Source organism: Acipenser ruthenus, chromosome 5, assembly GCF_902713425.1.
Source record: "Acipenser ruthenus chromosome 5, fAciRut3.2 maternal haplotype, whole genome shotgun sequence".
Taxonomy (NCBI): Eukaryota; Metazoa; Chordata; class Actinopteri; order Acipenseriformes; family Acipenseridae; genus Acipenser; species Acipenser ruthenus.
This window is the reverse complement of record NC_081193.1, coordinates 73,936,684-73,948,193: the sequence shown is the minus strand read 5'-3', so window position 1 is coordinate 73,948,193 and position 11,510 is coordinate 73,936,684. Positions and strand designations below refer to the sequence as shown.

Below are 11,510 nucleotides of genomic sequence, written 5' to 3'. Positions count from 1 at the left end.
TTCTGTGTTTGCTAGTTCGTTGCCTTTGAAAACATTGAAAAATGAGCTCCTCTTTGGTGGTGACTTCCATTTCTAACTCAGTTCCAATTCCCTTTGGCGTTACGGACTTAAGTGAAATGTGGCATTCGCAGGGACGTTCTAAAAAGGGGAAAAAACATTGTGTTAAAATGCTGTAAGTTGGCATGCATGCATTAAACTTGTTTTATAAGTGTATGTTTTAATGCTGTTTAATGTTTGGTATTTTATGTGAAATCCATATATAAAGGGGCAAAAGACAAAAAAATTCTTCCTTTTTCAACAAATGGAAATTATAAGTAAATTATAAGGGCAAAGTATAATTATTTTGGGATGTTTTAGCTTACCTTGTGCATTCTCAAACCCCACTGGACTGAACCACAAGCCTTGTAATTCATAGACAGTTAGTTTCTGAATAAGAAGACATAGCACAAACGCTTTGAAAAAGCACCTATATCTGAAACCTTTTCCTGGTAGCACTTCCATACCAAGTCCCAAACAGCCAAAATAAATTATTTGGCGAAACATTTGCTCTGTTAAATCAATGAATAAATGTGTCATTTGTGACAAATGACAACATTAGCAGACTTTTTTTGCCCAATAAAATACCTAATAACAAAAAAAAAAGAAAAACTGGCTAATTCAATATTTAAATTATTTACACATTTTGGGAGGAATTCAGTTGGAGGTGTTTTTTTTTTTTTTTTTTCACCATTCTGACTGGACTATCCACAATGTAACTTGGATGTTCTTTCATCATCCAGGCCCATAAATAGAAGCTGTTTTTCATACTGTGCCCCTTCTCATGCTTGTATTTTTGCTTTATTTATCTCTTGTATTAAGTTTTCTTATTGTCACATCATTATTTCAAGTTAAGTATTTTTATTTGTTTTTATTTATGTTTTACTTTCCTTTTTTCCATTCATGTCTACGTGACTAACCATCTGAAATGGCATAAGCAGCGAATCCAAAACCATTGCAACTTTTGAAAACACTGAATTGATTATGTTTCATTTAGTATTTCTGTGTTAAGCACAATTGAGTATTTAATAGTTATGGGTGATTATTAAGTACTGTAGGTTTAGTATTTTGGTTTTGTTCAATATGGCAAAGATCTCCTAGAAATTGAAGGCCAATTCTACCAATCAAAACCTCAGTACTCCAGTGTGTTACTAGCTCCTCTGTGTAGAGTGGCAGTGCTAACATGAGAATGAACTTCCATTCTACCTTGCATCTCTGTCATGTGCTGAATGAACTTCCATTCTACCTTGCATCTCTGTCATGGGCTGAATGAACTTCCATTCTACCTTGCATCTCTGTCATGTGCTGAATGAACTTCCATTCTACCTTGCATCTCTGTCATGGGCTGAATGAACTTCCATTCTACCTTACATCTCTGTCATGTGCTGAATTACAAGAAAAAACATGGTCTCTGGTGATACAGCATAATGCAGTTTATCAGTAACAGGAAATGACTTGACTCCCATGTATTACTAGGATGGATACACTGCTCCATTCACCCAGGGAGAGAGACTAGCAGAGATGCAGCAGAAAACAAGATCAATAACATTATTGGCAGAACCAGTAAGTCACTTGACCAGCCGAAGAACAAATTAGTAGAAGTGTCCTGACACTCAGAGGGGTACAGGACAGAGGATGGCAACCCCATTAATGATTATAACCTTAAATAATTGAAGAATAAGTCTTGCATGTAGAATAACAATATTTACCGCTTACGTGGCCTTTGCAACTTTCGTGCGCTTCATCCTTTTCCTCCGCATTAGTGTCACTTGTGGCCTTTTTAACCCTGCAATCAATAAAAGAAATCTGGGCCGGGACTTGGTGAGCCAGCTTCTCAGTAGCGTCCCTTTGGGAAACCTGGGAGAGATGGAGTTTAGAGAGTCATCTGATTGATCAACAGCCTCATTTGCCAGTCAGATTTCCTAAAGATGGTGCCAATTGTCTCTTATTCATGGTAGTGAAGCAGGACTCTTACGGCTTGTTTCAGGGACCCTGATTAGTATTGGACTGCCTAATGTTAATTTAAGTAAGGTAGTCCAAGATTACTGCTAATCTTGGTTGGTGAAGCCAGTCAATCAAGTTGTGTTGATATGTCTACACACATCGAAATGAAAATCCCCTTTAAATAATATTCATAGAAATCCAAATTCCATTTCTAAAACAAGGAATTTAGTTATTTTCTGTCTCCATCTTTCTGAAACAATAAAACATTTAATTTTTTTGTTACAATATACATTGCTCATCTGTGTCCTACTTTCTATCAAGGTTTATAAAGTAAATAATAGATTGACATGTAACTAAATAATTTTTGTCATTTTTAAGTTTTTATTAAAGAGTTTTAATAAAGTTTTCAAAGTTTGCTTTCTATTATTTTTTTTTTTACTGTCCTCTTATGATGTCTACAATCATTCTGAGGGATTATTGTAATTATTATTTTTTTGTTGATAGGTCTGTGTTAAAGTGCTTGGACTATGAGTTCACGGCCTGCTCAGTCCTAGTTGCCTAATAAGCGCCAGCACCATCTAGTGCACAGCAGTGTATTGCCAGCAAAAAAAAAAAAGAAAATGGACCCAAAGTGGCACATCACTGGATGGAACTTGCTCATAATTCTATTCTAAGACACTTTGTCTGACCTAGCCTACATTACACACATCCTTAGCAGGCAAATGGAACTGAAGTTCAGCTCCTGAACTCAGTATTTGAGAAATATCAGAATTATAGCAGAAATCATAAAAAAGGTGGAAGGAAAACCAAACTAAGCAAATTCAATTTGAACACCTCCAAAAAGTGTTCATCCCAGTTTCATGTATTAAATATATTAAGACAATGAAGCATTAATGTGCACATAAGAGTATCATCAGCATCGTGTTTTTACACTTACTGCTGTATACAATACAATGTATTTTCTCCAGAAAATAGGCATAACATTGTATTATTCAGCAAAAAGGGTACAGGCAGACTTGGAATAATACTGACATTTGTAGATGTCCACATAGACGTTGCAAACCATCATTCAGGACACATGTTCCATGGCATATTGCAGATAATGTGGAGCAAACACTGTCTCAGACAACAGATCATTATCATCAACAGATCATTATCATCCATATTCAAGTGGCAGGGGTCTTTGGGGCATCGTGCTACAAGACAGCTGACTAGTAATCCTAAAAAAAGTTGTCCAACACACTTTTTCAACGGCAACACACTTTTTCAAGTGTACTTAACAGTTCCACAATTCCATCAGCAATTTCTGGAAGCATTTGGTACCTGAATATGCAGGTCAATAATACAGGAAGTAGGCATTTGCATAGTGCTGAATTACAGTACTTTAGGCCTCCAACTGCTCCCCTTTGCCCGCAAAGCATCAACCAATTTGTCTGATGTGTTCGCAATGGTGGAAATCTGTACTGTTCTGTACACCAGTAGAACAGTCCTTCCTTAAAGATTTGTATTGTAGAACATGTTTGTTTTGATGAAGATTTGGCTTAGGGATGCATCTGCTTTCCTGTAGATGAACTTTGACTTGAAAGCATTTAGAGAATGGACTTGAACATAATTGAACACAAATATAGAACACATACATATCTCCGTGACCACAAATGTTTGAACCTTTGTTTTTCAAACCCACAGCTGTGAAAGGATCAGGGATTAGCTGTTTTTTTTTTAAGACAGCTACTGCGCAGAATGCACAAGTTTACCCCATCAAAGAGGACAGAAAGGTCTTGTTTCAAGCAGACTGATTGCACATAAGATTCACAATTACCACATTCAAGCTATCAATCATTCAATGTCTGTTACCATTAAACTGTCACCGACAGTTGCATGCAACTGAAACAATTACATTTAAATATATCTCCAATTCTGACAGTAATGGAAGCCATCAGTCTACAGAAGATTTTATACCCAAGGTCCATACCCACATGCCACTTGCAAGACTTTGATTACTCAAGATGAAAGGTACTATACTTGCACTGATGACTTTCAATCTTGGTTTTGAACAAACTACAGTTGAACCCCAGTTAAAAGCAGGTGCAGAAAGAGAAATACCACTTAAACTTCCCTTTTACCCAACACATTTGAGTCTTAACACTCTACAAATAATTTCTTCTGAAGCTTATGTTACAACTTGCACAAAAACAAACCTCCTCTCACTGTGCTATCATGAATGTGCAAACATCACACTGAAATACAAGAACTACCATGTGCGAGGCCAATGGCAAAGCTCAATTAAATTTGTTCTCTACAACTTGTTGTTTTCATATAGTACATTGCTTCTAAATCATATAATTGTCATTATTTCTACTCTCGTTTGTCCACAGCCATTCTCACAAGATTAGAAAGCAGTGAGACGATTGTACCAGTACCCTATTTCAGTGATATGAACAGCGGAACTAAATATAGCTCTCAGCCTTCCCGGCAACAATACACTAGAGACACATGTGCACTAAAGATGATGGTTTTGAAATCTTGATACACGAAGGACAGAGTTTAAAATAGTACATTTATTTAAATTTATTAGATACATAAGCACATATCAAAAAGCTAAATTATCTTAAGGACTACTGTACCTACACCAGGCTACTTGAGAATAATTTACTTCCAAGCTTGTATTTCCTTCTCACCACCTTTAAAACAGGGTACAGGCTCATCATTCACTCAAATAGACTTTCTAACCTAGCTGAACTTCACCGTTATTGGCTAGTGAAGTAAAAAGTCCTGAGTGGGGGCACCTCTAGATATTTAAACATCCAGCTTTATAGGATTACTAGTTTGTGTTTAAGCCCTGTGCATTGTTTCATATACAGGCCTGTCGAAATTATGAGTGCTGACTGAGTATGTTGGAAAATATAAAACCTTCAATTGTTTGACTTTTGCTGGTTGAGCACAGTTTAAACTATTCAGAGAGAAATCTAGCAATGTTTAGATTCATGAAGACCTTGCTAAGCCTATTATGTTTCTGATGTTGATGTTAAATATACTAAACACACTAGTGTTTGTTAGGCTGCTTTTTCAGTGCTTATATACACACAGGAGCTAAAGATCCATTTTCTTGGCTATCAGCATTTGTCTTAGCAGTTATCCTTTTGGCAGCCTAAGTTTTATTGTAGCAGAGGTTGCACATGAAATTAAGTTAGTTATCTTCGCTCCAGGTGTCCATTTTGTAAAAGCATGGCCCACAAATTTCTAGTAAACACAGACCCCGGGCTCAATTAGTCTGACTGTCCGCCCTCCCAACCTGAGCTGAGGGGGGACACTAGTTAAGAGCGGAGGCTTATGGGAGGAGAGTACTGCTATGGCTTAGCTGAGGGTTTCAGTCACTGATTCATATAAAGGTGGAACTTCTTGGAAATCTAAAGATAGATTTGCCAAGCTTTGGCACTAGTACAGTGTTTATACAACTCTAACATGTTTTAAATTATGATTTAAGGGTCACTACATACACATTAGTTGTTTATCTATGTTTATTTGTTTTATTTCTTCTAGAAAAAAGTACAACACAGGAGCATAAGAATACTAAAGTTTAGCCCATAATCTTTAATAATGTAAGACCCTTAAGAAATATAATTTAAAATGCAACACCCTCTACAGACAACAGCCACATTTAATACAATTAAATCTACAACACTGATAATACATTTGATTAAGTTTTGCTGTATTGTACTCTGATGCATGCAGACAACAGAAGGTACAACTTAAATAATATTAAAGTAAAAAAAAAAAAAAAAAAAACCTAGTCAAGTTGGCAAATGTTTTGGCTAGTCTCATAATCATTTTCTTATATTCTGTTGTCTAAGGTCACATTTTTTAACTACAATATATATAGTACAAGCATTTTATTGAAATGTACAGTTTTCTTTATTTATTAAAAACTTCTGTATTAAACTTCAACAGTATACTAAATTATAACTCTAATGTAATATCTTTGTCTTTTCTAAACCCAACACCCCTGCTAAAAGGTTTCTCTCAATTTGGAGAAGTTGGATTATATAAAACCTCAATCTTATTCTGACTTTAGCCCCTAACAATGCTACTGTAATTATTCACTGACCAATCGGAAGAGTCTCTTGAACTGGTAGCAGGAAACCTGGGCATTCTTCTTTCTGTTGTGGACAACTGCACCCAGCCAGGGAGTTAGCCCTAATCCAAATGCTTTTTCCAGAACATAAACCTGTTGGGCACTCATTCTCTTATTAAAAGGCACTGCAAATCAATCTGCTGAGCAACACAATGCTTCTCAGAGAACCATATAAACCTATTAACATGAATAAAGGCATGTCATAAAAAAGGCATCAAATTATCCACACAAAAACATGGGTCCAATTATGCATGGCAGTTGAGCATTTCCAAATAGAAATACCTTTTACCATTTTATTAAAGCTGTATATTATAAAAGAAAAGAAAATGCACAAATAACCAGCCTAGTATTTTTGTATTGGTACATGTACCTGTGGTTATGCGCTGAGACCACGAGTTTTAAAAAGAGCTGTATAACTAGGCCTTTATTCTATTTTACTTTTTTTTCATTAAACATACATGAATCAACAAAAATATCACAGAACCTCAATCTGTACCATGTTTGGTCCAGATTGTTATAATTTGTAGTCTTTTTGCCCATGTCTCTTGATTTCAAATAATGTTGCACATTTAAAAAGCATACATTTTGAATTAAAAAAAATTAAATAATGATAATAAAAGTTCTTACCAATTGACCCCACACATTTGTTACGCTATGCCCCCGGCGTCCCTGCTCTGGTACATATAGGATCCAAATGGAGTTTCTATTCTCACACTAGAAGGTTCAGCCAGGATGCAAAACAAATCTGCTAAATAATGGGAGGCCATGAACTCTGGAGGGGTTTTAAAAAGCAGGGTCCACTCAGCAGTTCTCACTGGGAACGTGAGCGTACCATCCTAGGACACGGACCAATCAGGCCACACAACTGCTCAGTTACCATGGCATCTGACATATTATCAATAAAAGGCAAGCCTTTTTTTCTGTTAACAGTAATGATTTGAACCTGTGTAGGCCCAATAGTGGGATGAACATAGAGGTGACCAAAGACACAATTGTAGCAAATACACAGGAAAAAACTTTCAATCCAAGATTTTTATTTTTTATTTTTTTTATTTCTGAAGAAATCTATTAAATAAATAAATTGCTAGAAATGTCCTTACCAAAGTGTCTGCTAGCCTTTAATAGGTCAGTTTATAATAATCCACCATGTACAACACTGGATCAGAGTTCAAACAAGTGTGTCATACATGAGTCCCACTGTGTCATGTCTTTTGTTGTTCTACCAAACACACTTCAATTCCTTCCTAAGTTGCATTATATTTCAGGGTTTTGATTTTCATTTTTACTCTTTTCAGGTGATAATTTTAGTTTAAATAAAATATAAAAATGGTTAATTCTGCCTTTTTTTCCCCCACACACATATGTAGGGGATAATAATTGGGGATAATAATGGCCTTCCTCCTGCTCTCCTGGAATAAGGAGGTTTTGATTTCACTGTTCAGCCTGTGTTTCATTAGTTTTTTGGAGGCCCCAGTTCTAACTGATCTAAACCCAAATTATTAAAACAGGGCCACCCCAGGCATGAACCTTTTTTTTTACAGACAGATTCACATGATTTTACAATAGATTCACATGCATGGTTAGCTGACTGATTATAAAAACTTTGTGAAACGAAGGGAGCTAGTTTAATGATCTAAACCACATATAAGTTCAGATCCACCATTGTTAGACCAATAGTTGGTCATTTGTTACAATTTGTTACAATAATGTATTAAAGATACTATCCGTGTAGGTTGCACCACAGGAGCAAAATATCATAAAAAAAGCATTTGAAAAAGAGACATGGTTAAAAGGCATCCTTTGTTAGCTAGCATCTGAACATGAATGATTAATGCATCCCAAAAGCTGACAAAACATATTAATGACCTAAAAAGTGGCTAGGGTTGTTGGGGAACCTTTTATCATCACTACTGACAAAATGGCAGATACTGCTATCAGAATAATGTCTTGGTTGTGATAACATATCACTTTCAATTATTTTGGTTCTTAGTTATTTTTTCATATATATAGATTGTATTTATAGTAGGGGAAGAATAACTACTTATTTGCCAAAGTCGAATAGTCAAAGTAAAACTAGTTCACTACTCGCCACTTAAAAAAAAAGGTCAGCTACCCTATTTGTGTTACAGTTTTGTAACATTGTGTTGCACTGTATTTTAAAACTATTTAAGTGTAATGGATTGCAACAGCAATTGCACTACCGTCCATCTGAAACCACACGCTTCACAATGACTTTCTTTCTTAATTCAAACAGCTGAATAGAATTAAATACTGACATTGCTAGTTCGCTACTAGCATACACTTTAAACACAAACAAATATTACCATGTTGCTACTGCTTTGAATTAAAGCATGCAACAACCAATTTCTGAGGCTGACTGTCACTTTTCTAGTCGACTGTTCATTGCCCTTACATGGTGGGTGGGGATCAATAGCTACATGCCAGCAGATGTTAGAGGCAAGGATTCGATTTTTTACTCCTGTTATGTTGCTATTCCTCTTTCCAATCACCCTCTTTAGGTGATGCTGCAGGTGTGTGTGACACAATCACTAACCTGAACACATGACAAGAGTTCAGTAGCCTCTCCTGATTTGTACCTGCTGCAGCAACACATTGGCTTATTATGCAATGCCTTTGTGCCCAAAAGACAAAACCAGGATGGCTTGTATCTGCTTAGTTCAAACAATGTGATTAGCTAGGGAGAGAGAGAATGAAGCCAGGACCTAATTGCTAGAACAGTCAGCATGCTGACTTTAGCTTATCTCTGTGTTTATACACTCTGTGGAGTCCTACTGCATACACTACATACAAGCGATGAGAAACGTTATCTATTTATTTGATTAAAATCACAACTCCTCTGTAACCTTTCTTCTAAATCTTGCCATTGAAGTGGAGTCAGTGCACCAAGTACTGATCCCATGCACAAAGAGGTAACCATTTAATGATTTTGCCTTCTCCACCAGATAGACATTTAAAATGTCAGTGTAGGTTAGCAGAAAAAATATTTAGAAAATATTACCAATTATAAAGGCAGATGGAAGAGCTGGGGCACCTACAGTTGGGAGGAGTGAGCAGAACGAACAAGGGGCTTCCTGCATCCTTCCTCCACAGATGGCAATGAGATCCACTGGCAACTGCATTAAGGACGCCCTCTATGATGGATCTTTCCCCTGGGAGGCTTACCAGACGAAGTTCCACATAGCAGCCTTGGCGAACAGCTGGACAACTGGTGGCGGTGCTTGAGGGCAAAGCCCTGCAAGTACTGTTGGACCTCGACTTGGCGAGCCAATGCGACTTAAACGCTTTGTCAGCAGCGCTTGAAAAGTTCGCAAAAGTGTATCCTGCCACCAGTCTGCGCCACTCGCAAGGGTGGCTGAAGAAAAGCTGGGGTTCCTCGCAGCCAATGTTTTGTACCTGACCTGCTGGGGGAACCCTGAATACCCACCGACCATCCAAGAGGACCTGGCCATGGAGGCGTTTGTCCGTGGCCTGACCCCAACCCAGTTCCATCAGCAGGTCTGCCTCACTGCCCCAACCTCCCTGTAGCAAGCCCTGACCCACGCTGAAAGGGTTGAGGCTGTGCTCAAGGAGGGTGAGCGAGGCCAGACCACCAGATCACCAGCGTGCCCCACACCCATCCTTCTCCTGTCCAGACAACCGCTAAAGAGGACACGGTGGAAACGGTGGGCCGCATCGGCCAGAGCAGCAGCCTGCACGCACTCTGCATAGTCAACGGGGTTCACTGCAAAATTAAAAGAGTTGGAATTTCTATTGAAATCCTCATGCTTTATACTAACTTTCTAGTGTTGAGAGACACAATATGTGTTTCATAAATTGGTTTTCCACTAGGTGGTGGCCTTAAACAACTTTAAATTACTGTGTTATCAATGAATTGCTAATTTCCAAGGTGCATTTTCATTTGACACTATGTAACAGTAACTCCCAAATGAAGCAAGACAGTGCTGGCTACCAGCAATCAGGGGTGTAAAAAGCATGATTAGAAAACGGTTATATATATATATATATAGACACACAGACCCTCTCCTGCTGACTCTGCCATGCCTAATGTGTGTAGGCACTACCATGCATGATGCAATACCAAGTGCTAAAAATGAAGTTAAAGATCCCCAGAGGGGAATGCAAATTATATATAAATACACACAGATGAACCTGTTTTATATCACCTCGCTTAATATCATGCCCCTTTTATTATCACGATTCTTCAAAAACCACTCGCCATGCACCACAGGTTCTTTGACAAATTACCTCTGTTAATATCATCTCACAAACCCGCTTATTGTCACGTTTGGTACAGCCTGTCAAATGCTGCGTCGCCGGGCTTTACTAAGTAACCACATGATAGAATTAATTTTCAGCACAACTAACAACCAATAATCATCTCGGCTGATAAACTGACATTTTGTGCAGCCTGTCGGTCACGTGGGTGGTCTTAACGGGATACAGTTCAGTTGAAAAACACCAATATCACCAAATTTTTCTTTTTTAACAGTCATTCACAAAACAAACCACCAAGTGCAACGTCTAATAGCTCTAATCAGTCAACAGAGCTATTACAACAATTACACCAATTACACCAACTGTTTCATTCCAGTTAATGATACAAAATGTATTTGTCCTGTAGTAAACTATATGCATTTGTTTAAATATAAAGAATGAGTAAATATACAGTATTAAAACACTGCTCTTTAATTCACTGTTAGTTTTCTTTCATATTTTATCGCACTCATAATGTGCTGTCATAGGCAAACGTGGAATCCGGTTTATATCATGACTCGCTTTATATCATGAATGATGCCTGCACGGCTATCATGATATAAAGCAGGTTCATCTGTGTGTGTGTGTGTGTGTGTGTGTACAGCTTTGTTACAAAAACATATTCACCGTACTGTGGATTATTGTATGTCTGTATATATGTCATACTTTATTTCTTTATACCTATATATTCAATACTACTCATTGCATTTTGATGACATTTCCACATTCTTTACTACACATGAGGTTGTCACAATGTAATTATTGGATATGCCAAAAAAGGCTATATCTTTATTGTTTGCCTGAATTTAATAAAATGTTGTATGGACATTTGTTATAATAACCATATTAAAGGTACTATCCATGTAGGTCACACCACTGGAGCAAAGTGCCTTATCATAACATTTTTTTTTTTAAAATCTTTATAATTATTTATTGCAGGGCATATATTTATGTTACTTACGGTATACTTACATACAGCTCTCTAGTTACCCTTGTTTTAAGCGTGATACAAAACCTTTCAAGTATTTTGAAAGAGAGAGACATGGTTAAAAGGCACCGTTCATTAGCTAGCATCTAAACATGAATGATTGATTCATCATGAAAGCTGACAAACACTGAGGAG

At 37.2% G+C, this 11,510-nt stretch overlaps 1 long non-coding RNA gene and 1 pseudogene across 2 annotated transcripts; one reads left to right on the top strand and one right to left on the bottom strand.

The window, feature by feature from the left end:
* LOC117402210 (uncharacterized) lies at nt 1-6,854 on the bottom strand. 2 transcript variants are annotated; one of them, XR_009328737.1, is made up of 4 exons: nt 6,740-6,854; nt 6,086-6,205; nt 1,746-1,893; nt 1-138 (listed from the first exon to the last, which is right to left on the bottom strand). It is a non-coding gene; the product is annotated as an uncharacterized LOC117402210 (long non-coding RNA). The 2 variants fall into 2 exon arrangements; XR_004544428.2 differs by lacking the exon at nt 6,086-6,205.
* Nucleotides 6,855-9,580: 2,726 nt separating this feature from the next.
* The window catches only part of LOC117402885 (protein-cysteine N-palmitoyltransferase HHAT-like), a 71,516-nt pseudogene continuing 69,586 nt past the window's right edge, over nt 9,581-11,510 (top strand).